Source organism: Microcaecilia unicolor, chromosome 2 (assembly GCF_901765095.1).
Source record: "Microcaecilia unicolor chromosome 2, aMicUni1.1, whole genome shotgun sequence".
Lineage (NCBI taxonomy): Eukaryota > Metazoa > Chordata > Amphibia > Gymnophiona > Siphonopidae > Microcaecilia > Microcaecilia unicolor.
In genome coordinates this window covers 84441150-84465089 of record NC_044032.1, presented here as the reverse complement: position 1 = coordinate 84465089, position 23940 = coordinate 84441150, and the positions used below count along the sequence as shown (strand labels likewise).

The 23940-nt window shown below is 42.0% G+C and overlaps 1 long non-coding RNA gene across 1 annotated transcript; it reads right to left on the bottom strand.

Annotated features, from left to right (window-relative positions):
- Nucleotides 1-10569: 10569 nt before the first annotated feature.
- Nucleotides 10570-23712, bottom strand: LOC115462736. Its single transcript, XR_003940941.1, has 3 exons — nucleotides 23637-23712; nucleotides 20907-20916; nucleotides 10570-10581 (listed from the first exon to the last, which is right to left on the bottom strand). It is a non-coding gene; the product is annotated as an uncharacterized LOC115462736 (long non-coding RNA).
- Between the last annotated feature and the right edge of the window lie 228 nt (nucleotides 23713-23940).

Sequence of the window (23940 nt, the reverse complement as noted above, 5' to 3'; positions counted from 1 at the left end):
AAGTAAATGGCCATACAACAAAGGTAAAGAAAATAATTTTATTTTAATTTAGGATAAAGTAATATGGTACCTGTGTTAATAAAGTTTCAGAGACCAGTACTTCCTTCCTTAGGTCAGGAGAGGATACCATAACAGCATTATGCTGACCTGAGGCAGGAGGTTTTGGCCTCTGAACGCTCATTGAAAAGGGTGTTAGGCTTTTAAATAACCTGATGCACTGAAAAGCAGCACTTTACCCCTATGTGACAAATGCATCTGATTAGTGTGACTAAATTTTGCTGGGAAAGGGGGATAGAGAGAAAATTTTGTGCCCACCCACTTTAGGTTCAGACCAATCCAAAATTGGCAGTCTGGCTACGCCACTGATTCAATTCATTTTTAAAAGATGCCACATCCTGCATCATTCTAACCTGAACTAGACATGCATTCCACAACAGCGGTCTAGCTATTGATATTGTATGTGATCAAAAACTGCCTCCAGAATGAGGATTATGACAGCAGTACAAACAAATACAGCATATTATTAACAAATTTGCAATATTGAGATGCCAGAGCATGGCAGCAGTCTCTAACTTGCAGCAGATTGTTCTTATGAGGTTTCCACACAGGTACCTCCTCCTACCCTCATACCCACAAAAGAAGAAGAGCTGAGCTTTCAATATTATAAGTCTGACTTCTATGAAAAGTTTGCTTCGAGGTAAAATTATATCAGTAAATAAATGCATAGTCTTCCTGCTTGAAGCCTCCTAAATCAAAATTTGGAACATAGTAGACCTGTCCAAATGTACTGTATAGCTTCAGCCTAGTTCTTAATTCCAGTAATTCTCAAGGGCTCAGTGTCTCAAATGTGTGGGAACTGTTGCTATGATAAATGAGTTGTGAAAAAGTGCAGCACTGGCAAAAGGCCACTGTTTAAAGTCTGTAGAAAACTCTACAATAAATCAGCAAGTAGCTTATATAAAACCAGCCTTCAAACCTGCTACAAATTAGAAAACTTCAGAACCACCACCCAGGTTCCAAGCATGAGGGGGAAGGGTATTTTTACTGGGGCTCAGAAATCCAAGGGATTCAGCCTAGGCCGCAACCTTCTTACTATAAGGAGAAAACTAAGGCCAAATTGTAGGTCATGTTTGAAAATATTTATGGAAGTTAAATATATATGGTGAGTCCAAGCTAAGAGGTTTGCTGGAGCCAAAAAAAAAAAAAAAAAGCATTCTGAACAGTGAGTTTCTGGCCAGCAGAGGGACTTTCTGTAGAACAAAAAGAATGTGCTTATGCAGTTAAATCTGTGATTTATAATTTGAGAGACCGAGGGATTTACGCCTCCCTTTGTGACATGCTGTCTTACAAAACTGTTGAAAAGAATCAAAGGATTAATCCTTGCATTATCTATGGTGTGCCACATGGATTAGTCTTAGGTCCAGTTGTTTTTTTATTTTTTTTAACTGAACTTACAAAAACTTGTATTTCAACAACAAAACATATAAAGACAATCCTGAAAGAATATAAGCCTACATCACAGAAGACAGTAGATATATAAAGTAATCAAAAATGTTTTAAACCAACACAGTGTCAATGATTTATAGATCCCGCATATACCAATCACTGTAGATCAGCACTTCTCAACCCAGTCCTAAGGGCACACCTAGCCAGTCAGGTTTTCAGTATATCCACACTGAATATGTATGAAACAGATTTGCATACCAAAGAGGCAGTGCATGCAAATCTCTCTCATGCATATTCAGTGTGGATATCCTGAAAACTCGATTGGCTGGGTGTGCCCCGAGGACAGGGTTGAGAAGCACAGTTCTAGATCATATTGAGCTTTCCACCTGCTTATGGTCCTGAAGAAACTTCTCTAGATATGTAGGGTCTGTGAAAACATGTCTATTACCATGCAAAGTTATGAGGCACTTGCAGGTGCACCGAAGGAAAAAAAATACCACCCAATGCTAGTGGCTCAGACCTTATGGAAAGAAACAGTTTTGATGTGGTTGAATGGTCCTAGAGATGTCTGGAACTATTTGAATCTTCTGGTGACAAAACAAGTGGTCCTTTTACTTAAAATATTCTTTCAGGGCACATAACTTCTCTAGTACAGTAGTTCTCAACCTTTTTTCAGTCAGGATGAACCTGATGGACGATGCTCAGGTATGAAACATACTGTGTATATGACCAAATAACCCTTACAGACCTTTGGTCTGATACAATATGGTAGGTCTTATGAATTAAATGTAAACATGTTCTGCATCCATAAAAACAAAAAACTTATCTCACACCCCCCCCCCCCCCCAAATAACAGGTGCAGATCATAATTAGCACATTTTCTCTGTGGAAGTTACCACACACAAAAAAAAAAAATCTGATTCTCGTGTCATCTGAGTAAGAGCAGGAACAAAGGAGAAGTAGAGGATGACACAAATGACGAACAACCAGGGAGGTGAGTCGGGGGTCACATGCGGGTGTCACACGCAAAATGTGTGTGACTTGGTATGTCTGCCTTATATTTCTTCAAAAGTCAATAAACTATGTAGAAGAATTTTTGAATTAGTAAATGTCTGTTGAGGCCACAAGCCTGTGGCTTTGAAAAAAAAAACATTAATCAGAATGTGTACTATTAATCTTCTGTTTCTTGGAAGCTATCTTCTAAACGTAATAATGCTAATGGTGATACTACTTGATTATCTTTTGAAAGCATTTTATGACGCAAATGGCAGCTTTTTTTGATCAACATTTGCTACAGACTGTCTCCATATTAAAATCATTTCCATCTTGCTTTTGTTCACCAGTTTTCCTAGTAAGTATTGCTGGATCCAGACTGCAGAAATGCTTTGCCTGGTTTTGAATACTGGAGGATTGATTGATGTCTTTTAGCTCCTTTTAGTTCCTTTTTTTTTTTAATCTCCTTACATTTCTGGCTGCCCGATTAGCCAAATACATTCTGTGTGTGGGTGTGCGCATGAGTGTATGTGAGAGAAGACATGTCCTTTCCTTCCAAGCATTCTTCCCTATCCCTATTTCAATTCTGCCTACAATGACTATATCACCAGGTCTAACTCACTGGTAGTTCTTATGCTTGAAAAAGCAGTCTGAAAATTTAAGTAACTAAAATAAACCAAAGGCAGCAGAACATTTTTTTTGTTTTGTTTTGGATTTGTGGGGGGGGGGGGGTGCAAACAAACCAGTCGGCTCTGCCCTTATCTCCTATATAATAATTTGTCAATCTGAAAGAATTGGCTGGCTGGCTGGCTGGCTGGATCTGTAACCGTATGCAAATAAGCCACTATGTAATCGGCTCGCCTCCAGCCTTCCCTTCTCTCTGTGTCCCGCCCTCACGGAAAGAGGAAATTATGTCAGAGGAGGGCAGGACACTGAGAGGGAAGGGAAGAGAAGGCTGGAGGTGAGCTGAGCCGAGCCTGCCGCTTTCAATGCCGCTGCTGCGACTTCAGGTAAAATAAAGTTTTAAAGGCAGGGTGGCAGGAAGGAAAGGAGGGCTGTTGTGGGAGAAGAGGGCGGGCAGGTGAGGGCTAGGGTTGAACTGGAACTCAGGTGCTTAAAAGTGGGTAGGTGGGGGCTGGGACGAGTCACTGGACATGGATGGGATGGGAGGGGAGAATCGCTGGACATGGATGGGATGGGAGGACAAGGGAGGGGAGGAGAAATCGCTGGACATGGATGCGAGGGGAGGGCAAGGGAGAATCGCTGAACATGGATGGGAGGGGAGGGGAGAAAGGAGAAATTGCTGGACATGGAGGGGAGGGCAGGGGACAGAGGAGAATTGCTGGATATGGATGGAAGAGAAGGCAGGGAAGAAAGAACAGTTGCTGGATATAGATGGATGGAGGGGAGGGGAGGGGAGGGCAGGGGAGAGAGGAGAGTTCTGAACATGAATCAATGGAGGGGAGGGCAGGAGAAATGCAGGACATGGATGGAGGAGAGGGAAGACAAGAAGGAGATGCACATGAAGAGCCGAAGTGCAAACAAACAGGTGTGCAGATATGAGCAAAGACCAAAAGACTCTTGAAAGGGAACAAGCCACTGCAAGGAAAAGGTCCAGGGTGGCAAATATGGCTGAGGGGAGGGCAGGGGAGAGAGGAGAAATTGCTGGACATGGATGCGAGGGGAGGGCAGGGGATAATCACTGAACATGGATGGGAAGGGAGGGAAGATGAGAAATCGCTGGGCATCGATGGGAGGGGAGGGCATAGAAGAATCACTGGACATGGATGGAAGGGTAGGGGAGAAAGGAGAAATTGCTGGACATGGAGGGGAGGACAGGGGACAGAGAAGAATTGCTGGATATGGATGGGGGAGAAGGCAGGGAAGAAAGAACAGTTGCTGGACATGGATGGATAGATGGAGGGGAGACCGGAGAGTTGTTGGACATGGATCAATGGAGGGGGGGGCAGGAGAAATGCAGGACATGGATGGAGGAGAGGGAAGACAGGAAGGAGATGCACATGAAGAGCTTAAACGCAAACAGGCATGCAGCTATGAGCAAAGACCAAAAGACCCTTGAAAGAGAACAAGCGGCTGCAAAGAAAAGGTCCAGGGTGGCGATTATGACTGATGAGAAAGAGGAAACAATAGAAAAAGAAACGCCGATTTGAAAAGGCAGAGAATTTAAACCATTATGGCGATTAGACGATAGCCTTGCTAGGGCCCGTTTCATTTTTAGCAAAGCAGGCTTTTTTGCTTGTATCATATAATTGATTATGCTATGTTGGGTAACATATTGGTCAGGCCATGGGCCCTCTGGATCACCCCATTCTGTTGTCTATAAATTAATCACAACTTATTAATTTCTATCAGGGCCGCTGAGAGAATTATCCCTCTCAGGTACTTAAACGCGCATATAAACACACTAGGTTCAACAACAGAGACCTTTTACTACAGAGTAAACCACGATCTTCCGTAGTCGACCCTACTACCACCTTTATCATGCGGTACTCATCTGGGGGTGACACCATGGCACACATAATAAGAAAACATTGGGAGATTATGAGGGCACACCCCATGTTCCAGGATCAACATCTGCGGATAGCGTTCTCCCGATCTCGAAATTTGAAAGAACTGTTGAGCCCAGCTGTATTGCCTGAAGTGGGGACTGATACGATCATAGCCCAGCATCCTATTGGTCACTTTAAGTGTAACAAATCTAGCTGCAAAATTTGCGACATTACCATTCAGACTAATAGTTTTAGGAACAAGGTCGACAAGAAGTCGTATTTTCTCAAATACCACACAACCTGTCTATCGAATAATGTAATTTATATCATCAGCTGTCCTTGTCAGAAGATGTATGTGGGCAAAACCAGCAGGCCCCTGCAGGCTCGTATGACAGAGCATCACTCCTGTATTACCCAGAGGGTTCCTGGTGCTCCTTTAGTACAGCATTTAAATAACTTTAAATGTCCAGTTCCAGCACAGTTTTGAAGATTTAAAATGCATGGCAATTGATCGGGTAATCCCCTCAAAACGAGGGGGAGATTCCAACAGGATATTAATTACAAAGAGAACTCTGCTGGATATATCATCTCCAGTCTTTGGAACATCATGGCCTTAACACCAGTATGCACTGGGGATGTTACATATGAGCAAACCGGCATTTGCCGCCAAAATTGAGTCAGATCCGGTAACAGCCGTTTCCAGTTTACACAGTACAAATCCAACCGCCGCCACAGGAGTACCATCTATGGCGGGATCCATGGATGGTGAATGCTAGACATGTAAGTTAAAGCCGTGCACAAGCGAATTATAAGTCCACCGTCCGATATGAACACTGATTGCTTGCTTTTTCTCGACAGGTTTATTTAAAAGGCTCAGGTCCTCTTGACGAAGCCCTAATGAAACGGGTACCTGTCGAGGTCTGAGAAGCAGCCAAAACGAGAACGCCAATACTAAAACTAAGTGTCAAATTTGGTTCACCATATATTTATTGATAAGCATATAACATAACTAAAAATATTTAACGAAAAAGTTAAAAAAAGAATTTCATCTGGAGGAGGTTTTTTTTTGCCTATGATTACAATCAACACAAAAAGGGTAGACTTTAACCCTGAGTGGTATTATGAGGCTTTTTCCTCCCCCCCCCCCCCCCCCCCCCCCCCCCCCCCCCCTCAATTGAGACGTGTTTGGACTCACGGTGTCTATTTACATTTTTCAATTATCCCAGAAATAGGCAGTGGATTTTCCCCAAGTCCATTTTAATAATGGTCTATAGACTTTTCCTTTAGGAAGCTGTCCAATCTGCATCCAGACGTTTCCAGGTTTTGGTGCCTTCAGAATCTCGGCACTCTAGGCAATTGCCAATGGCAGTCAAGGGACAGCCTGATTATTTGGTATTTTGTAAAAGACTGAAAACTCTCCTCTTTGAGAGGTTTCTATCCATTAATGGAGTATCCTAGATTGCAACTGGCTTTGTAAACCTTATCTGTTGTCTATGTACTGTTAGCCACATTGAACTCGAGTATGTTCGGGATAATGTGGGGTATAAATGTCAAAAAACTTAAAATAAACCATGACTGGCCAGAAAGTCTCCAGCTTGGAACTGGGTAACTTGGCATTTGTGAATCTGGAATCAGTGTCCCTCTGTGTTTATACAGTCCTTTGGGGGTTGTTTACTAAAGCTTAGCTCGAGTTATCTGCAACAGGACCCATAGGAATAAAATGGGCAATGCTGCAGATAACTCAAGCTAAGCCCAGTATCCTGCTTCCAACAGTGGCCAATCCAGGTCACAAGTACCTGGCAGAAATCCAAATAGTTGCAACATTCAATGCTACCAATCCAGGGGCAAGAAATGGCTTCCCCATGTCTGTCTCAATAGCGGTCTATGGACTTTTCCTACTGGAACTTCTCCAAACCTTTTTTAAACTCAGATACGCTAGCCACTTCCGGCAATCAGTTCCAGAGCTAAACTATTCTTAGAGGGGCCCTTTTACTAAAACGTTGCCACCTGGCAACCTGGATCTACCGCTGGCCTAACGTGGCTTCTGGCGGTAGTTCCCCTTTTAGTGAGCGCCATTTCCAGTGCTATGGACAATAATTCCATAATTTCTAGTACGGCACTAATGGCGCTGCCCAGTTACTGTGGGAGCCCTTACCGCCTCCTCAATGGGTGGCAGTAAGTGCTCCCCCCTCCCCCCTGCATAGCCACATGGTAAGAACAATCTTACCGCATGGCCATGTCTTTTTTAAAGGTTCTTTACCAGCTGTGGTAAAAAGGGCCTTGGCACATGGCAAAAACAGCCCCTGCTGCTACCGCAGGGTTGTTTTTACTACAGCTTGGTAAAAGGACGCCTAAGTGAAAAAATATTTCCTCCTATTTGTTTTAAACGTATTTCCATGTAATTGTCATTGTACTCTTTGAAAGAGTGAAAAATCAATTCACTTTTACCCATTCCACACCACTCAGGATGCAGATCTCAATTATATCCCCCCTTAGCTGTCTCTTTTCCAGTCCTGAGGCCCAGCAATAGATTGGCCCTTGGGAGCCAGCTCACAGGGCAAGACCTTTGGGGGCAACATCAGCGTCCAAAACACAGTGGCAGAGAGGCTCCTGGGAGTGCAACAGGTGCTTGGAGCCCTGATGGAGACTCTTGGGAGTGCAATTGGTGCTCAGAGCTCAGCAGCAGAGACTGGGCAAGCCAGACTGACTCAGCCATCATTGGACATCCAGCACTTATCAATCCAGAGTGCTCCTACAGGAGGGTGAGATCTGGGGAGCCTGGTGGAGATAGACAAGGGGAAAGACTCAGAGAAGGAGTAAAGGGGACTTAGATAATACTGCTACTCCAATTAAAGGACTTAATAGAGGACCAGGGAGATGTATTTAAAGCTGCCACATTGGCAAGGATATTAACTGGGTTCAAGAGTTGAAGGTTGTTTAGTAGTTTGATCATTGAACACCATTCACTTAGAAGACTTAATAAGTTGATTATCACAAATAATTCTCATTAGCAAATGCCTTAATGCTTTCCTATAGTATAAATTGTAAATAGTTCAATAAACTGTTTAACTTTTCAGCCAGCCTTATTCACAGTGGTCTTTTTGAATTTTCGGGGTGAGGGGGAGCGGGAAATCCCACCTGCTAATATTTTTCTTCTCTTGCTGGAGGCACCAGGCAAAGCCTGCCTAAGGGAGACTCCAGCCAGGTCAGCCGTGGACCTAGGGATGCCCACAAGGGGACATTACATTAAATAATACAAAATGAAGAATGTAAATTCCAGAGGGGGTGCACTGAGGGGAGAGAATCTCACAGTTGCTTCATAACAGCTTAAAACTTTTGACAGTTTGTTTTCCTCTGTGAAAGGCAGACATATGCTAAAACACTGACTATGTTACTGTATTTGAGAGTCCTAAATACTTGAGAAATTAATTAGCGGAGATTGGGTGGCAATGCCAGTAATTGGAAAGCAAAACCAGTGCTAGGCAGACTTCTACGGTCTATGCCCTGACCGTAACTGAATAGATATGGATGGGCTGGAGTATAAATTTTTGAAGGGGCTTCGACGTTAGCTTCAGAACTTTTAGCACAAGAACAGTGCTGGGCAGATTTTTACAGTCTGTGCCCTGAGAAAGGCAAGGACAACTCAAACTCAGGTATACATATAACTACTACTACTTAACATTTCTAGAGCGCTACTAGGGTTACGCAGCGCTGTACAATTTAACAAAGAGAGACAGTCCCTGCTCAAAGAGCTTACAATCTAATAGACAAGTGAACGGTCAGTCCGATAGGGGCAGTCAAATTGGGGCAGTCTGGATTCACTGAACGGTAAGGGTTAGGTGCCGATATAAAGAATCATGTAAAATGAGTTTATCTTGTTGGGCAGACTGGATGGCCCATACAGGTCTTTATCTGCCGTCATTTACTATGTTACTATGAAACTAATTTTGCATCCCTTTCCAAATAATTCCTAGCATCCTCCTTGATTTTTTGGCTGCCTCCGCACAATGGACAAAACATTTCAGCATATTGTCTATGATGACACCTAGATCTTTTTCTTGAGTGCTGATTCCTAAGGTGGACCCCAGCATCAGGTAACTATGAGTTCTATGATTCTTCCCAATGTGCATCACTTTGCATTTGTCCACATTAAATTTCATATGGCATTTGGATGCCCAGTCTTCCAGTTTCCTAAGGTCTTCCTGTAATTTTTCACAAGCCTCATGTATTTTGACAACTTTGAATAGTTTTGTGTCACCTTACTCATCGTTCTGATTTACAGATCATTTATAAATGTTAAATAGCACCGATCCCAGTACAGATCCCTGCGGCACTCCACTATTCACCTTCCTCCATTGAGAAAAATGTCCATTTAACCCTCTGTTTTTTGTCCAATAACCAGTTCCTAATCCACAGAAGGACATTGCCTCCTATCCCATGACTTTTTAATTTTCTCAGGAGTCTCTTATGAGGAACTTTGTCAAAAGCTTTCTGAAAATCTAGATACACTACATAAACTGGCTCACCTATACTCCTGATAATACACAGGCTCCTGGTTCGGAATGGAATCTGCTCTTTGGATGATAAGGGCAAGTTGCCTGGTTGTTTAAAGCCGGGATCCTCAGGATTCTCCTTTCTCTATGGACTGTTCAGGGATGCAGGTGTAACCTGTTTCACTTATACGGGTTAGGCTCTCTTGGGTTTCGGGAGGCTTGTGTCCAGTCCAGGTTCCCTCCAGTTCCAGACCAGCAACCACACGGTAAGTCAGGAGAGTCAAGAATCAACTTAACTTTATTTAACAATTAGAACTAGATAACTCTTACTATGATGGTCCTCAGCATACAGTGATAATTGTACCTCTGGCTTTAGCTTTTCATGGAATCACAAGAGCAAATACTTTCTAAGGACCATCCACATGTACGTAATCCCTCACCGCCTGACCTGTAACCTGATGACACCCCACAGTTTGTTTCTTTGATGTAACACCGTATCATCAGGTAAGGATCCAACATTCACTGTCCTCATTTTTCAGGGAAATTAACCTGAAAGGAAGAACCAGCTATGGGAATACCATATCCCTAAGCCCGGCTGTGGCAGGACTCCCCAATCCTAACCTGCAAGTTGACTTCTTTAATGGCTGAAGGATACTTGACAGTAATGGGCTCTTATGCTTCTGTCCTGTTAGGGTTGGCTCAGCAGGTGCCCCCCCTTTTATTTTCTATGGGTCACTTGGTGGGGGGTATAAAGGTTCTTCAACCACAGGCTTCCAAGGACAATTTAAAAAGCCTCCTTTAAGATTCCACAATTCAGGGTGCTCTCCTGTTGCTAGATTGACTCACAACTCTCCCTGCTGGGCTCCTCCCACCCAGAGTTACACAGGGGTTCTCAATACCCCTGCACTACACACGACAGCAACTGCTTAGGTTCTGTTTCTTGACCCTGGGTCCTTTATCCTCTTGCTTCCTGAGCAAGTATCATATAATGCTAACCTGTGAGGATGTAGCTGGCAGGATATTCTCTCAGGTTCTAAACTGCAGGCTTGGCATGAAGGGCATGTGGGTGTAGGTTGCAGGTCAGAGGTGGGAAATGGGACCTAAGACAATTTTTAGGGAGCATAAAGTGGGCTTAAATACTCAGAGGGGTTACTGCTGCCATCAGACCCTACCTCCTGATTATCATAAGGCACTCCTGTCCTTCTACCAGCATCCAGAAACAACTACATGGTTCTATACAGCTCTACTCCTTTCTGGAAGCTTCTGGTGCCATGCTTGTGCCTTCCCTGACAGGTACAGGAAATACCAGGTTTCAGCAAGAGGCCATAGTTAGAATGACCTCAGGGATACTAGTACTACTACTAATCATTTCTATAGCGCTACTAGACACATGCAGCGCTGTACAAATTATTTGCAGGTAAATTCACAATCTAAGGTGTTCACTTTTAAAGCCAGTTTGGATTGTGATATTTTTACTTTTTATTTATTTATTTATTTTATTTGTTACATTTGTATCCCACATTTTCCCACCTATTTGCAGGTTCAATGTGGCTTACATAGTACCGTAAAGGCATTCGCCAAGTCCGGTGGAGAAACAAATACAAGGTGATATTGTAGTCGAATAAAGGTACATGTGTTTCAGGTACAATGAGGATCGAGGAGAGGAAAGGTTATATATTAGTGTCCATTACGAGCTTTGGTTTTGTTGTATTGCAGAGTGTAGGTATTTATGTTGGGTCGGTGGGCTATGCCTCTTTGAACAGGTTGGTTTTTAATGATTTCCTGAAGTTTAGGTGGTCATAGGTTGTTTTCACAGCTTCAGGCAATGCTGTCTAGCATGAAAGCATTTTAGATCTATTCCCAATACGTTTTTATTATGTTTTGTAGCGCAAAAAGCTTCCTCTCTGGTATTAGACAGTGTCTAGTGTATTTGTCACATATGTTTTTAATTTTGATTACATTGTTTCTTGGCAGTTTTTTTGGTAGCTCTAAAAGCTTCGTTTCTGGTATTAGACAGTGCCTAGTGTATTTGTCACATGTGTTTTTAATTATTTGTGGTGGTGCCATATAGGTCTATTTTAATACTATAAGCATATTTTTAATACATTATACATGTTTGGGCTTTATCGGAGAATTGCATTTAAGGGTTATTATAACACTAATGCACACAAGACATACATACATATCACTTTCTTTCCTTTGTTGCCAATGGTATTTGCATCTGAAACAATGCGTTTCTAAGAGCGTCTAATAGTTTATTACTTTATACTTCTTGCTTAGATGCACTATTCCTTTCATTTTACTGTAGGTTTGTTTGATGAAATGTGGATCTATAAGTGCTCAAACATCCTATGGAAGGTATATGCATTATTTATATTAGCTATTGACTGTATAGATAAAAGCATCATTTGCACTGAGCATTTTAGTCAGCACTTTTGTCCTTTTTGTTAAGTTCATGATTCAATCTTCATTTTTATGTGTATATACATTATTATCAATGTAGCCTTCATATTCTTTTTTATTAGCTCTGTATGCCATATTCTTTTTATACAAAGTATTTTTCTGATGTATATTCAGATTATATTCTATGGTGGAGATCTATCAATGTTGTATTTTATTATTTCTTTCTGTTTCATTTAAGACATTAAGTAACAGCGCTTAGCGTATCTGGGTTTAAAAAACATTTGGACAGATTTAATTGGCATTTACGAGGTCACGTGACAAGATGGCGGCACGTTAGTTTGTGGTCTGTGAGCTCCTGAAACTTGTTTCCCATAACGTTACCTCCTTATCTGAAATGCCCCATACCAAGCGGAAGGGATTAGTCAGAGGCGAGACCTCGAAGCCTAGACCCCCCGGTGGGCAACAGACGATGGAGAGATACGCCACAACTACATCTACCCCAATATCTGGGAGAAGTCCTGCTGCCTCGTCGGAAGGAGACCCTCGGGGCTTGGGACTTGATGTCACCTTGTCTCCCCCGGAACTCGAACCGCCACCCCAACCCGAAGGACGCCCTCTCCAGCGTGAGACTCTGGGACCGGAAGTGGTGACACAGGGCCCCACGGATCGAGGAGTGGAGGGGGTGAAAACCGACGGAGGGAAGGGGAGGGAAGTTTCCCTTCCTGAGCAAAGAGCTCCATTTACTAGGTCTGGGACGGTGACGCTGGAGAGTATCTGGAATGCTCTACAGCGTTTGGATACTTCAGTAGCCAATTCCACAAAAGAAATTTCATCACTTGTAAGTAAAGTGGATTTGCTTTCTAAAACTATGGAAAATACAAAGCAAGAATTTAATCTGCAGGTGTCGGATTTAAAACAAGAAATGAAGAACTTACAGGAATTTAAAGTGACAACAGTAAAAGATAGGACTTTTCTCCATCGAAAATTAGAACAGATTGAAAACTTTCATCGTAGATTAACACTACGTTTTTTGAATTTCCCAAGGTCCTTGGGAGTTAGCCCACTGGATGCATTTAAGAAATATTTGTTGGAAGTATTACATTATTCCCCTGAAATGTTTCCACCAATAAAAAAGATTTACTATATACAACCAAAGAAAGTATCTGAAGTACAGTCAGATCCAGGGGCTCCCGAACGGCCAAAAAACAAGGATATTATGAATCTAACTGATTTTCTAGAAACTTCTATGACTGAAGACTCTGAAAGACTGACATTATTAGTGAACTTTGTATTTGAACAAGATCTGGAGGCGATTAAATGCCTTTATTTTAGAAATGCAAACTCACTTTTCTTGGGAAAAAAAATATGGATGTTCCCAGACGTAACTAAATTAACCCAGGAGAGAATGAAAGCTTTTCTGTCTCTTAGGGCTGAAACTACAGCTCTGGGAGCATCCTTTTACCTCAATTACCCCTGCAAATGTGTGGTTAAATTTCTAGGGATAAAATATGTGTTTTTTTAACCAGAACATCTTCGTGAATTTGTTAAAATTAAAAAATTGGCTACTGGGTAGATTTAGTTTGATGATATCTAGATGGATAGATGTGTGCTAAGCTATATAATTTGATTTTGTTTTTGCTTTAAACTTCTCCTGTTGTATTTCCTTCTTATGGCCTCCTAATATTGTGGTCTAAAGAGGACAAAATGTTATATTTTCTTCTGGTTAATTTACCAATGTTCTTTATATATTCTGGTCCGCATTACCAATGCAAGTTTATGTATGACTTGTAAATGTATTATAAAAGCATTAATAAAAAAAATCATAAAAATAAAAAACATTTGGACAAGTTCCTGGAGGAAAAGCCCATAGTCTGCTATTAAGATAGACATGGGGACGCAACTGCTTGCCCTGAGATTGGTAGCATGGAATGTTGCCATGATTTGGGTTTCTGTCAGGTACTTGTGACCTGGCTTGGCCACTGTTGGAAACAGGATATTGGGCTAGATAGACCATTGGTCTGACCCAGTATGCCTACGCTTATGTTCTTATATTATGAGAATGTCATCAACGTAAACTGAGAGTTTTATAGAGAGCTGACCACATGGAATTCCTTGAATTGAATCATTATTACAAATTGCCAGTGCAATATTAAAGAGAAGTGGAGAGAGCAGGCAACCCTGTCTGATACCTCTCAAAGGATGAAAAAAAAACATAGTTTATTGTTTATCTGTATTGCTGTGGTTGGGGCATAGTCCCATGGCAACATAAGGTGTTTAATGGGGATATGCATTTGCAAATAGGAGAGGTTTCATCTTCAGGGCAAGAGAATATAGTCTGTACGATGCATTATTCTCCAATAACATGGAATATTTCAACTGCATTAAAATGACACGGGAAAATGATGTCTGTACACTCTTGCTCAAAGATAAGAAATTAATTATTGATCATAATCGTGAAGAAACTTTGAAAGAGATACTTTATCTAGCACAGTTGCCTTCAGTATCTGGTGAAATGGAACAAAGGTGAACATAGAAAACATGCAGGTGAATTTTCGAAAGAGAAGGGCGCCCATCTTCCGACACAAATCGGGAGATGGGCATCCTTCTCGCAAGGTCGCCCAAATCAGCATAATCGAAAGCCGATTTTGGGTGCTCTCAACTGCTTTCCGCCACGGGGACGACCAAAGTTCACGGGGGGGGGGGGGGGTGTCGGCAGTGTAGCAAAGGCAAGACTGGGGCGTGCTTAGGAGATGGGCGTCCTCGGCCAATAATGGAAAAAAGAAGGGCATCCCTGAAGGGCAACTTTACTTGGTCCATTTTATTTCATGACCAAGCATCAAAAAGGTGCCCGAACTGACCAGATGACCACCGGAGGGAATCGGAGATCACCTCCCTTTACTCTCCCAGTGGTCACTAACCCCCTCCCACCCTCAAACAAAATCTTTAAAAATACTTTTTTGCCAGCATCAAATGCCATACTCAGGTCCACCGCAGCAGTATGCAGGTACCTGGAGCAGTTGTAGTTCTTGTAGTGTTCTTCAGGCAGGCAGACCCAGGCCCATCTCCCCCTACCTGTTACACTTGTGGTGGTAAATGTGAGCCCTCCAAAACCCACCAGAAACCCACTGTGCCCACATGTAGGTGACCCCCTTCATCCCTAAGGGCTATGGTAGTGGTGTACAGTTGTGGGTTTTGGGGGGGTTGGGGGGCTCAGCACCCAAGGTAAGGGAGCTATGCACCTGGGACCTTTTTCTGAAGTCCACTGCAGTGCTCCCTAGGGTGCCTGGTTGGTGTTCTGGCATGTCAGGGGGACCAGTGTACTACGAATGCTGGCTCCTCCCATGACCAAATGGATTGGATTTGGTCATTTTTGAGATGGACGTCCTCGGTTTCCATTATCGCCGAAAACCGGGGACGACCATCTCAAAAACAATCTAAGGACGACCATCTCTAAGGTCGACCTAAATTTCATGATTTGGGCGTCCCCGACCATATTATCGAAATGAAAGATGGACGCCCATCTTGTTTCGATAATACGGGTTGCCCCGCCCCTTTAAGGGGCCGTCCTGTGAGAATGCCCTCATGAAAACTTGGGCGCCCCATTCGATTATGCACCTCATAGTCATTGTAAAGTATGTGATATGATGATACAATTCTTCACATTTATTAATCCAAAGAATCAAAAAGATGTAATTTAAATGAAATTACAGATTATAATTGAACTGTTATTGTAAATTATTATGTGTCCCTGTAGAAAGATCTAAGTAGGGAAAACAACATGAGCATTTAAGATACACTTAGCAGAAAATTGTTACAGTCTGAGCTAACAAAAAAATGGAAGCACTTCTGGGATTCAATTACATGACTTATCATGATTTCACATATCTGCAAGGTTGTGTAATTGATATGATGCCAAATAATATGTGGGATAGGGATCTGGGGAAGCTAGTACTACAGTGTAACAACGTTGGCTATTCTGCTTACAGGCAATAGTACTGAATGGTTTAAATGTTTGCTTCATGTACAATTTCTCATTCATAATAGATTTTCTAAATATTAAACATCCATAGCCATCCCTGTATGTTTATAAAATTGTATTGTAAAATTGGAATCTTACAACAAATTATTTTCTTATGCATTATTGTTATGTATCCTATACTGTTTATTGTAAGCCACATTGAACTCAAACTTGTTTGGGATAATGTGGGATATGAATGTCACAAATAAATAAATACACTGCTGGATTGGAAAGATTCTGAAAACAGAATGGAAGGTAGCCTAATGGGTATTACAGCAACCTGTAAACCAGGGGAACTGGGTTCAAGTCCCAGTACAACTGCTTGTAACTCTGGACAAATCACTTAACCCTCCATTGCCTGGTATAAAATAAGTGGAGGAGTGGCCTAGTGGTTAGGGTGGTGGTCTTTGGTCCTGGGGAACTGAGTTCAATTTCTGGCATAGGCAGCTCCATTTAATAATGGTCTATGGACTTTTCCTTTAGGAAGCCATCCAAACCTTTTTTAAAATCCGCTAAGCTAACCGCCTTTACCACATTTTCTGGCAACGAATTCCAGAGTTTAATTACACGTTGAGTGAAGAAACATTTTCTCCAATTCATTTTAAATTTACTACATTGTAGCTTCATCACATGCCCCCTAGTCCTAGTATTTTTGGAAAGCGTAAACAGACGCCTCACATCTACCCGGTCAACTCCACTCATTATTTTATAGATCTCTATCATATCTCCCCTCAGCCACCTTTTCTCCAAGCTGAAGAGCCCTAGCTGCTTTAGCCTTTCCTCATAGGGAAGTCGTCCCATCCCCTTTATCATTTTCGTCGCCCTTCTCTGCACCTTTTCTAATTCCACGATATCTTTTTTCAGATGCGGTGACCAGAATTGAACACAATATTCGAGGTGCGGTCGCACCATGCAGCGATACAAAGGCATTATAACATCCTCATTTTTGTTTTCCATTCCTTTCCTAATAATACCTAACATTCTATTTGCTTTCTTAGCCGCAGCAGCACACTGAGCAGAAGGTTTCAACGTATCATTAACGACGACACATAGATCCCTTTCTTGGTCCGTGACTCCTAACGTGGAACCTTGCATGATGTAGCTATAATTCAGGTTCCTCTTTCCCACGTGCATCACTTTGCACTTGCTCACATTAAACATCATCTGCCATTTAGACGCCCAGTCTCCCAGTCTCGTATGGCCCTTTTGTAATTTTTCACAATCCTCCTGCGATTTAACGACTTTGAATAATTTTGTGTCATCAGCAAATTTAATTATCTCACTAGTTACTCCCATCTTAGGTCATTTATAAATATGTTAAAAAGCAGCGGTCTGAGCACAGACCCCTGGGGAACCCCACTAACTACCCTTATCCATTGAGAATACTGACCATTTAACCCTACTCTCTGTTTTCTATCTTTTAACCAGTTTTTAATTCACAATAGAACACTACCTCCTATCCCATGACTCTCCAATTTCCTCTGGAGTCTTTCATGAGGTATTTTGTTAAACGCCTTCTGAAAATCCAGATACACAATATCAACCGGCTCCCCTTTATCCACATGTTTGTTCACCCCTTCAAAGAAATGTAGCAGGTTGGTGAGGCAAGATTTCCCTTCACTAAATCCATGTTGACTTTGTCTCATTAATCCATGCTTTTGAATATACTCTGTAATTTTGTTCTTAATAATAGTCTCTACCATTTTGCCCAGCACCGACATCAGACTCACCGGTCTATAATTTCCCGGATCTCCTCTGGATCCTTTTTTAAAAATCAGCGTTACCTACCCACCCAAACCCAACTACCCCCAACTGTACACCACTACCACCTTACAGGTGAAGGGGGCACCTGTATGTGGGTACGGTGGGTTTCTGGTGAGTTTTGGAGGGCTCACAATTTCCTCCACAAGTGTAACAGGTAGGGGAAGGTAGTAGCTTGGGTCCATCTGTCTGAAGTGCACTGCACCCAACACTAGATGACTACAGGGACCTACATGCTGTTCTAATGGACCTGAGTATAACATCTGAGACTGGCATAGAGGTTGGTAAGTAATGTTTTTCATCACATTTTTGGGAGGTGGGAGGGGGTTAGTGACCACTGGGGGAATAAAGGGAGATCATTCCTGATTCCCTCCAGTGGTCATCTGGTTATTTAGGGCACCTTTTAGTGCTTTATTCGTAATAAAAACAGGTCTATCTCAAAACTAAGTTTTTGTCCTGGATGGTTTGGTTTTGTTCCAATATGGCTGAAAAATGTCTAAGTCTTAGGAACGCCAAAGTTCCACCCTGAACAAGCCCCTAGCATTCCCCCTTGAGATTTGGATGCACTTCTGGCAGACTTCAGAGAAAAGCATCTAAAAATAGGATTCAAAAATACTGATTTGGACATTTTTGTGAGAAAAACTTCCAAATACAGACATGCCACTTTTTGGACATTTTTCTCTTTTGAAAATGAGCCCGTTAGTATCCTATTGAATCAAAAGATTGCAGGTTACATGCTATTTGTAATAACCAACACTCAAATGCTGTGTAGGGACACTGTAGAATGCAAATATACAAAATCTAGGAACTGTGCAGACAGAACAATAAAGGCTGTAAGCTCTTTTGAGCAGGGACTGTCTCTCTTCATGTTTGACTGTACAGCGCTGCGTAAGTCTGGTAGCGCTTTAAAAATGTTGAGTAGTAGTAGAAAAGAAAAAGGTGTTCAAAAATGAACTTGCTATGCACTCTCTTTGTGCTTTCCATACACTGCATTTTGTTAGTGTTAATAATGCAACAGCATACTGTATACTGAAACATTAACATTTTTCAGTTGTGTGCAGCATTGTGTCGGGGGAGAGGAGTCCCTTACTAGTTCTGAGAGGTGGAAAATCATAAAAGGTAAGATATACTGCTCACACGCTAACCATCCACTTTCAAAGCATCTTCCAGGTCTTCTGGAATCACTGTGATGTCCTCTTGAATTAATTGTAAGCTCTCTGAGCAGGGACTGTATTTTGTGTATGGTGTACAGCGCTGCGTATGCCTTGTAGCGCTATAGAAATGATAAGTAGTAGTAGCTGGAAGCATTGAGAAGGTACTTCATTTCATTTTTCTGCCTGGTGTTAGCTAGCTCCTGATTCAAGATTCTTTCAAGTATTAATGACAAACAAGATTTTTTACAATCCAAGGAAATCCCTTTTGAACTAGAAGCAGCCCTCATTGCTGATATCATTGAAGGAGCCAAAGAAGTTATAGATCAGTGGCCCAAAATTCAACAGGAAGCAGAAAGCATGGAATTTTGGGACAATTACCAAAAAAAAAAAAAGCAAGAAATGAAAGATTTCATGATGGCATAGCTGAATAATCATTTTCTCCCCTCTCTAAAAATGATCCAGAATCTTTATTCAAAAAGTATAATTTTAGTGTAATTTCAGACAACACTACCTATGAATCAGAGCACAAGTTCAACCAATAAAATTTGTTTTAAATCCCATTCAGGTCTACAAGTATATGATACTGGTCTGAGGAACTAGGAGAAACTTCTAAATTTCTGCTTCACAAGATTCCTATGGATAATTCTGAGAACATTTTTTGTGAAATGTTACATTTCAAAAGAATTTCTTCAAATCTGCTTTTAGAAAAGACTATAAATTACCTCACTTTACCTTATTTAATAAGATTTACAAAAAATCATCTGCAACTAATTTATAGTTAAGTATACGCGGAGGGGCATAATCGAACGCGAACACCCATCTCCATGGGCGTCTATCTCCGAGAACGGGTACGTGAAGGGGCGGGACAAACCGTATTTTTGGAAAAAATGGGCGTCCATCTTTTTCCGATAATACAGTTTGTGCCCAGCAAATGCATCGGATTTGAGCTGGGCAGTTTCATTTTTCAGCGATAATGGAAACCGAAGGTGCCCAGCTCAAAAATGACCAAATCCAAGGCATTGGTTCGTGGGAGGGGCCAGGATTCATAGTGCACTGGTCCCCCTCACATGCCAGGACACCAACCAGGCACCCTAGGGGGCACTTGTAACAATTTAAAATAAAAAGTTTACCTCTGAAGTCCATAGCTCCCTTCCTTTGGGTGCTGAACCCCCCAAATCCCCCCAAAAAACCCACTGCCCACAACTCTACACCATTACCATAGCCCTTATGGCTGAAGGGGGCACCTAGATGTGGGTACAGTGGGTTTTGGGGGCGGTTTGGAGCACTCCCATTTACCACCACAAGTGTAACAGGTAGGGGGGATGGGCCTGGGTCCACCTGCCTGAGGTCCACTGCACCCACTAACAACTGCTCCAGGGACCTGCATACTGCTGTGATGGAGCTGGGTATGACATTTGAGGCTGGCATACAGGCTGGAAAAAAAAAGTTGTTTTTTTTTTTTTGATGGGAGGGGGTTAGTGACCACTGGGGGAGTCAGGGGTGATCATCCCCGATTCCCTCCAGTGGTGATCTGGTCATTTAGGGCACTTTTTTGGGACTTGTTCGTGAAAAAAAGGGTCCAAAAAAGTGACCCAAATTCAAGCTAAAAATGCCTTTCTTTTTTCGATTATCGGCCGAGGACGCCCATCTCTCCTCGGCCGATAAACACACCCTAGTCCCGCCTTTACCATGCCTCCGACATGCCCCCGTCAGCTTTGGCCATTTCTGCGACAGATTGCAGTTGAAGACGCCCAAAATCGGCTTTCGATTATACCGATTTGGACGTCCACGGGAGAAAGACGCCCATCTCCCGATTTGGGTTGAAAAATGGGCATCTTTCTCTTTCGAAAATAAGCTGGATAGTCCAATGACTTTTTACACACTGCTGCAGAAACTGAGAGAAGTTCCAACAAGCTAGCACTCATTAGAAATTACATGTGAACATAAGAACAGCCAGACCAACGGTCCATCTAGCCCAGTATCCTGCTTCCAACAGTAGCCAATCCAGGTCACGAGTACCTGGCAGAAACCCAAATCATTGCAAAATTCCATGCTACCAATCCCAGGGAAAGCAGTGCCTTCCCTCAGTCCATCTCAATAACAGAATATGGCCTTTTCCTCCAGGAACTTGTCCAAACCTTTTTTAAACCCAGATACGCTAACCGCTGTTACCACATCCTCCAGCAACGAACTCCACACCTTAACTATTCTTTGAGTGAAAAAATATTTCCTCCTATTTGTTTTAAAAGTATTTGCATGTAATTTCATTGAGTATCCTCTGGTCTTTACACTTTTTCAAGGAGTGAAAAATTGATTCACTTTTACCCATTCTACACCACTCAAGATTTTGTTGACCTCAATCATATCCCCCCTCAGCTGTTTCTTTTCCAAGCTGAAGAGCCCTAGCTTCTTTAGCCTTTTCTCATATAGGAGAGTTCCATCCCTTTTATCATTTTGGTCGCTCTTCTTTGAACCTTTTCTAATTCAGCTATATATTTTTTGTGATACAGCGACCAGAATTGAACGCAATGCTTAAGGTGAGGTTGCACCATGGAGCAATACAGAGACATTGTAATACTCTTGGTCTTACTTTGCATCCCTTTCCTAATAATTCCTAGCATTCTGTTTGCTTTTTTGGCCACCGCTGCACACTGGGCAGAAGATTTCAGCATATTGTCTACAACAACACCTAGATCTTTTCTTGAGGGTGGACCATAGCATCAGGTAACTATAATTTGGATTATTCTTCCAAATGAACATCACTTTGCATTTATCCACATTAAATTTCATCTGCCATTTGGATGCCCAGTCTTCCAGTTTCCTAAGGTCTATTTAACATATGTATAAATGATCTGGAAATTGGTACAATGAGTGAGGTGATTCAATTTGCAGATGAAACAAAACTTTTCAAAGTTATCAAAACACATGAGGATTGTGGAAAAATTGCAGGAAGATCTTCCTGCAATTTTTCCACAATCTGCATGTGTTTTGATAACTTTGAATAGTTTTGTGTCATCTGCAAATTGAATCACCTCACTCATCGTACCAATTTCCAGATCATTTATAAATATGTTAAATAGCACCGGTCCCACTGCTCTACTATGGGAAAGGAGCATCAATGAAGAAAGAAATTTCAGAATTAAAATGAGTATTTTTTGCATAATTCATAGGATTTACATACTTGGGATAACATATGAGAAGTGTCCTGCTACACTGGGCCTAAAGAAATGAGGCTTGGTCTCTGTTACCACTACCACCACCACCATCACCATGAGCACACAGAGGAAATCCAGCTGGAAAATATCTAAGCAGTGGAGCCAGCTTCACACACTGTTTAAGAACAATAGACCCTAATGACAGTGATACCTCTCCAGGGAGCTGAACTGTGGCTAACACTGCCTGGTCATCCCAGCAGACAGGAAGAAAAACAGGCAAGAAAACAGCCTGAGATAAAGACACAAAAAAATGTGAACTCTACCTACTTGAAATTTATCTAAAAGTGTAATTAGCACAGAAATGCACATTTCTTAAAGGCAGTTAATGATAGATATGTTTATATTCTAAACAGAAACAGCAGGTTCTCTCTCCTTGCCCCGCCCCACCATAAAGATTCCTTAAGCAGTGCTTCTTTTCTCTCTTAGACACACTGGCTCTGTTGTGCTAAGAGGCACACACTAAAGAATATCAATACAAGAAACAAATTTTATGGGCCCTTGGTACCCATGTACCAGTAGCATTTAGAAATGTGGGCTTATGTCCACCAATGTTTGAATGGTGGACTAGCAACAGGAAGAGCAGCACATAAATCCAGCTTGTACAGGATCAGCTATTACAAAACCATGGAGCAGAGGGAGAAAGAAAACAGGAGGATGGAAGAGACAATAGCTGACAAAACTCTCCTCCACAATCTCTGATTATTGCGCCCCATTTTCTACCCTTCCCCCTCTCTAGGCTTTCCTATTTTCAATGTCCTCCTTTTTTGTCCCTTCTGCTTCCCAGTCCTTACTCCCCTACCCATCATCTCTCTCCAGCAGGCGATCAGCACTTTGCAAAACCTTCTCTACTGGGTGGTTCCATTCATGATATGAACTGTGCAATGCTCCATATACCTAGCCCTATTTTCATGGCACTCTGTAGTTCATAGTATGAAACAGGAACTGAACAGAGGTTACATGAGCTAATTCTCCTGATGGCTGGGGAATGATGATCAGAAATCATGCTGTGGGGCCAAAGGACCAAACCCATGATTGAGGGATGTAAGGACAAGGGATAAGACAATTTGGGGGAGCAAGGAAGCAAGAGAGGACCAAATATTGAACTAGGAGAGAGAAGAAGGAAGGAAGGTAGAGTGGGAAGGAAGCTGGGGAAGGGAGAAGGAAGGAGGGAGGGAGAGAGAGAAATAAATGGATTTCGAGCTAGGAGAGGAATGACAGAAGAAAAAAAATCAGGGACAGTTGAGTTGGGGCTGAGGACAGGGAATCAGGCTGGTAGGAAGAAGAAAAAGGATTAGGAATCGCACTGGCAAGAAGTGAGAAGACCTGAAATTCACCCTGAGAGACAGCAGAGGCAGATTAGGAATGTTAAACCTACCCTAGAAATTTCCCTGAAATTGGTCCATGAGTAGATATTTTTGGTACTGATCAGTCAGGGGTACCACATGCCCTTGGATAGGATTGTCAAGTCTATGGATTTTTTCAGGCCTCTACAGATTTATTAGGTACTGTCTCAGAGCCAGAAGAACTCATAAAGGGTCTAGATATTTTTCAGTTTAACCCTCTATACTGCCCTGAAAGGCCAGAACACAGTAAGTCAAATGTTTGTCAAAACTAAGCTAACTCACAAGATGTCCTATAATTACTGTGTATTTCTTAATATGGAAGCCATTTAACATTTGGATGCATTTTCAAGCCTGTAGCAAATGTCCAAAACACAGTATCTCATGATAAATAGGAGATATGTTAAACCAGACTACAGTACTATATTAGTTTTGGTCAAGAAATACATCATTGGAATTTATTTTAAAAAATCAGGCATTCTTTTTGGGTTTGTTTGTTTTTAAACTTTTCTCATATTTACCCTAACAGTTAGTGTGTTTTGGCTTTTCAGGGCAGTATAGCTCTCCAGTCCTCCCCTTTTCCAGTGCAGAGATTGTAGTAGGATCA